General features: G+C 40.1%; 1 long non-coding RNA gene across 1 annotated transcript; it reads right to left on the bottom strand.

Annotated features, from left to right (window-relative positions):
• Positions 1 to 4612: 4612 nt before the first annotated feature.
• LOC120935455 lies at positions 4613 to 4780 on the bottom strand. The gene is made up of 2 exons (XR_005748497.1): positions 4718 to 4780; positions 4613 to 4687 (listed from the first exon to the last, which is right to left on the bottom strand). It is a non-coding gene; the product is annotated as an uncharacterized LOC120935455 (long non-coding RNA).
• Between the last annotated feature and the right edge of the window lie 701 nt (positions 4781 to 5481).

Raw genomic sequence — 5481 nt, forward strand, 5'->3', positions numbered from 1 at the left:
CTTGGGTGTAACGAGTGGTTGTTTGAGTTACTGTTGCTTTTTTGTCACCTCGAACCAGTCCGCGTATTCTCCTCTGACCTCTGACAAGACATTTTTTGTCCACACAACTGCAGCTCACTGGATATTTTCTCTTTTTTGGACCATTTTCTGTAAACCCTAGAGTTGGTTGTGTGTGAAAATCCCAGTAGATCAGCAGTTTTTGAAATACTCAGACCAACCCCTCTGCCACCAACAGCCATGCCACGTTCAGAGTCACTTAAATCCCTTTTCTCCCTCATTCTGATGCTCGGTTTGAAATTCAGCAAGCCAACTTCACCACGTTTAGATGCCTAAATGCATTGAGTTGTTGCCATGTGAATGGCTGATTAGCAATTTATGTTACCAAGCAATTGAACAGGTGTATCTAACAAAGTGGCCAGTGAGTGTATTTTAATATATACTGTATATAACGCTTAACTGAGGTTTTATGCTAACCAAATAGCTTATGTTAATTTATGTAGGCTAACAGGAACCAATAAGTTCTTTGCTTTTTTACCCTTCTTCACCAAATAAAAAAATTAGAGGTTAGGTTGGTTAGGGGTGTAATGTTACAATTCTATTGCCATCTGTTTTTTCAGCAAGGTAACACACTTATAATACCACACTGCCACACATTTGTGGCAGGTTATCCTTGCTATCTGGGTAATATATCATGGAAAATTCTCTGCCATACCTGTATTGCCTTGCGTGTTATGTAAGGAAGTGCTCAGCTCCAGGAAGGGGCCTACGCAAAAACTTCTTTCTGAGACTGTTCCTAGGCTTCAATTCCCGTGACCTTATTCTACTTCTCCTAATTGTATTTCTGATTCCTGATTATGACTTGGCTTGCCTGTGACCATGATAATCACCCTTCTTGCTAAATGCCTTGTTTATGACCCTGTTAGCTACCCACCCTAATCTCTTGCTTGTCTGACCATGATTTTGAACCCCTTGATCCTGTACCTCATTACAGGTCCAGGTGTATCCAAGGACCCCAACGTGGGAGCCATCCACAGAAAAGTCCTATTGTGAATGTGTTGGTGGATTTAGGGTGATTTATTAGCTTATTTGCCTCCTCCCTTTTTAGGGCCTACATTCATCAGGTGACACAGAGGGTCCTCACCCTTCATGACCAAAGCTTTGATTATACCTATCTTCTCCATTTTGAATAATACCAAATGACAGGTGCACTTGAAGTCACTGACTTTCTGCAGATTTTTAACATATAATTCTGCTCTATGCAAACCATTGAGAGCTCATTCTTTCAAGTAAGATTAGAAATTTGAGACTTTAAAAAGTGTTCTCTGCAAACAAGGTGCCAACTTTGCAGACCTGCGGGGAAAAATGTGTGAAATATTTGGAAATTTAAAATGTGTCTACTTTATTGTGGACAAAGTGCCGGCTGTACCATCAACGCTGGAATGTTTCTTTTGGTTTCCATTGCCGATCTAGCCACAAGCTGCCCGTAAAGACGACAATTCAGCTCGATCAGCAAAGTCAGGTTTCAAAGAAAAGTCTTATTTAAAGTATTTGACGTTTAGTGATGTTTTACAGGCAAGTTAAACAAAGCTATCGATAGAGCTCTTCGTCCAATCACAGTTGCCAAGCGGTTTTGAAATGTTGGAGTGATTTGGCGCTCCTGGAGTTGAGGAATTCGTTTATGAGCTAAATTCGCCTACGTCTCTGGAATTCAAATTTACGTTTATGACCGTAGTTTATTTTTTGATAGCTCTCCGTGAAAGTAAAAACAGGCAAAAAAAAGTCTAACAAATGTCGCGTTTTAGTATCCAAGAGGGGCATTAAACACTTACTAAACTGTTCCTCAAGAAATTGCAAAAGAGATATTTACAAACTTCACAGGAAGCTGAATAGGAACCATAGATCAAGTATTATTATAATTTATATATACCGTATATAACACACAAGTAAATACAGATATACACAAAGCTACCCATAAATGAATCACCAGATCACGCTTGCATTAAACTACACCCGCCTTCCTTTATACTGCGCAAACATTATTTATAATTAAAATGTACATCAAGTCAAAATCAAAAATGAATGTGTTACAGAAGTAAATATAAAGATTTGATTATGATCTATTTATTCCCCCCAAAATACCATGTTATCCTGCGAGAAAACTGCGTTCTCAATAGACATGTGCACACTGAAATATTTAGTTTCGAAATGTAGTTTTCAGCCAAAAAAAATAATTATTTAGTTACTTCCGAAATTCGTTTTTTATTTATTTTGTTTCGTTAAAAAATGCATTCGTCCGAAAATCCGAATTAATTAAGGTTGAATCTGTCATTGAATGCTTATGGTGTCCGTGGAATGTTCTAAGAAGATTCCACGGAGCAGCTAAACTGTACGACGCCGCGATTATACATTTCTGGTCGAATGCTCCGCCCACAAGCTATAGTAGAATTCTAATGTTGTATGACTAGTTATAATTATATGTAATAATTAATATTACTGGTCAGCCAACATTAGAATTCTTCTATAGCCTATAGGCGGATCGTATGTTTTTTGCTGCTTCGTCGAATCTTCATGTCTCTATAATGTTGAATCTTTTCTCTCTATGTCGATTCTTTTCTCTCTATGTTGATTCTTTTCTCTCTATGTCGACTCTTTTCTCTCTATGTCGAATCTTCATGTCTCTATAATGTCAAATCTTTTATGTCGAATAATCTCGGACTAATAGAGTTAGGTTAGGCACATTCAACCGCATATTCGATAGACACAGATCGCTATTGTCATCGTCATGTCAAATCTTCTTTCTATATTGAACTGTTGTCGCAACAAAACGAAAATAAAGCATTTTTTACGTCGGATCTTTTGGATTTCGGACTCTGTACATTCGTTATCGTTTGTTAAAATTAACGCAAAAAACACAGAAATTTGGACGAAAATGCATTCGGACGAAAAACGAATGAACATGTCTAGTTCTCATAGACTTCCTTTAGCAAGCTGATTGAAATGTATCCATTGTAGCCACCGTTTTCCACAGTTATAGACTACAAGTATATGTGTCCCCGCACACTACATGAGTATTTAATTCCTGCTGGAGCTCCTACCTTTGGACCAATCGCTGTAGTAATGCTGAAAAGGAGAATTCTAGACTTACAGAAAAAAAAAAATCTGCGGACGTCAGCGCAGCTGGACGCACTTTACCATCTGATGGCATGGAGGTGCATGGAGATGCATTCGCACATGCATGCCTCCCTATGACAGTAGGTGCCTCCTGCGCTCACATGTCAGCCACATGGTGTTGGGGGCGGAGCCTTTTGGGCTCTTCCGGGGTTAAATTGGAGGTCAGGCATGGCTTGGATTTAATTTCACTCTTCACTGAGGACACACACAGCTGTGGAGATTGCCTGCTGTGTCTCATTACTTTTATACTTGGGATATTCACCATACTCAGGTACCTACTATATCCACTTTACTATATTTAGGCACACCTGCATTCCTTACACACAGCTCATTTCCTGAGAACACATTACTCATTTATTTTTATATTTATATATTTTTGTTTTGTTTTTTGATATGACACATTCCTCCACACAACCAAGTTCACCCCTTTTTCCTCTCTCTCTTTCTCATCTGGTCACTTGCTAGTACCCCTTTGCTATCCTATGTTTTCCATCATTTCCAGGTCCCTACCATCTTTGACCCAGGCCCTTTATTGAGATGTATACATCTTTATGCTAATACTCATTGATTTTACTTTACTATTGCAGATACATGATAAACATATTTATAGATTATACTCCTTATGGAAAAACAAGGGGCCTAATCCACAAAAACCCGGCGCAACGTAATTTTTCCCATTTAAGTTACACCGCCGCAAAATCTCTACCTAAGTGCCCGATCCACAAAGCACTTACCTAGAAATTTGGAGCGGTGTAACTTAAATCCGTCCGGCGCAAGGCGTTCCTAATTTAATGGGGCGAGTCCCATTTAAATTAGGCGCGCTCCCGCGCCGGACGTACTGCGCATGCTCCCGACGTCATTTTCCCAACGTGCTTTGCGCGGTTTTACGTTACGCCGAGTTTTGTGAATCGCGCCGGGTAAAAAAAGTTGCGTCGAAAAAAAAAAAAGATGTGGCGGGACATTTTTTTTTTTTAAAGAAATTTGACAGCATCGCGGGAAAGCAGGGTCTACTTTTACAAGGTGTACTAACTTTACACTTTGTAAAAGCAGCCCTAATTTTGCGACGGCAAACTAATACTTACGGAGAAAAAACGAAACGTAAAAGCTTCGTGGATCTCCGTAAGTGCTAATTTGCATACCCGAAGCGCATTTCGACGAGAAATGTCCCCAGTGGGGGGTGCGGTACTGCATCCTAAGATCCGACAGTGTAAGTCCCTTACACATGTCGGATCTTCTGCCTATCTATGTGAAACTGATTCTGTGGATCAGTTCCATAGATAGAAACAGGGATACGACGGCGTATCAGTAGATACGCCGGCGTATCCCTTTTGAGGATCAGGCCCAAGGTTTCTAGGGATACATCACCACACACACAGTCATAGTTCACCACTTTTTCCTATCTTGTCATCTGCTAGTATCCCTCTGGTATCCCACAATTCTAACCATCTCCATGTCCCTACCATCTTTGGCCCAGGCCTTTCATTCATACATATTCTTATGCTTATACTTATTTACTCTACTTTACTACTTTAGATGCCTGACAAACATACTTATGTTCACAGCCTATACTTTTTATGGACTAATGAGGTCTCTATGGATACATCACTACCAGTGCCGGCCCAAGACATTGTGCTGCCTGGGACCAAGAATGAAATGCTGCCCCCCCCCCCACCAGAAAAAAAATCATGCCAACCAAAAGGCCCCCACATTCATTATTTTATATCATGATAACTAAAGGGGACCCGTCATGGCTCTATACATGTATAAAGGAGTATAAAGAGGACCTGTCATTGCTTTATACATGTATAGGAGTATAAAGAGGACCTGTCATGGCTCTATACATGTATATAGAGGATCTGTCATTACTCTTTACATGTAAAGGAATATCAAGAGGACCTGTCATGGCTCTATAAATGTATATAGGACTATAAAGAGTACTTGACATGGCTCTATACATGTATATAGAAGTATAAAGAGGACCTGTCATGGCTCTATACATGTATATAGAGGACCTGTCGAGACTCTTTACATGTAAAGGAATATAAAGAGGACCTGTCATGGCTCTATACATGTATATAGAGGACCTGTCGAGACTCTTTACATGTAAAGGAATATAAAGAGGACCTGCCATGGCTCTATAAATGTATATAGGAGTCAAATCACCAAAAGAAAGCTCTATTTGTGGGAAAAAAAGGACATCAATTGTATTTGGGTAGCGGAGCTGGCGGAACGGGCTGGTGGGCATCAGTATGCTGCCCCCCTAAAAGTGCTGCCTGGTACCCATGGTACCACCTGGTCCCATCATAGGGC

The sequence above is a fragment of the Rana temporaria genome, chromosome 4, assembly GCF_905171775.1.
Source record: "Rana temporaria chromosome 4, aRanTem1.1, whole genome shotgun sequence".
NCBI classification, from domain to species: domain Eukaryota; kingdom Metazoa; phylum Chordata; class Amphibia; order Anura; family Ranidae; genus Rana; species Rana temporaria.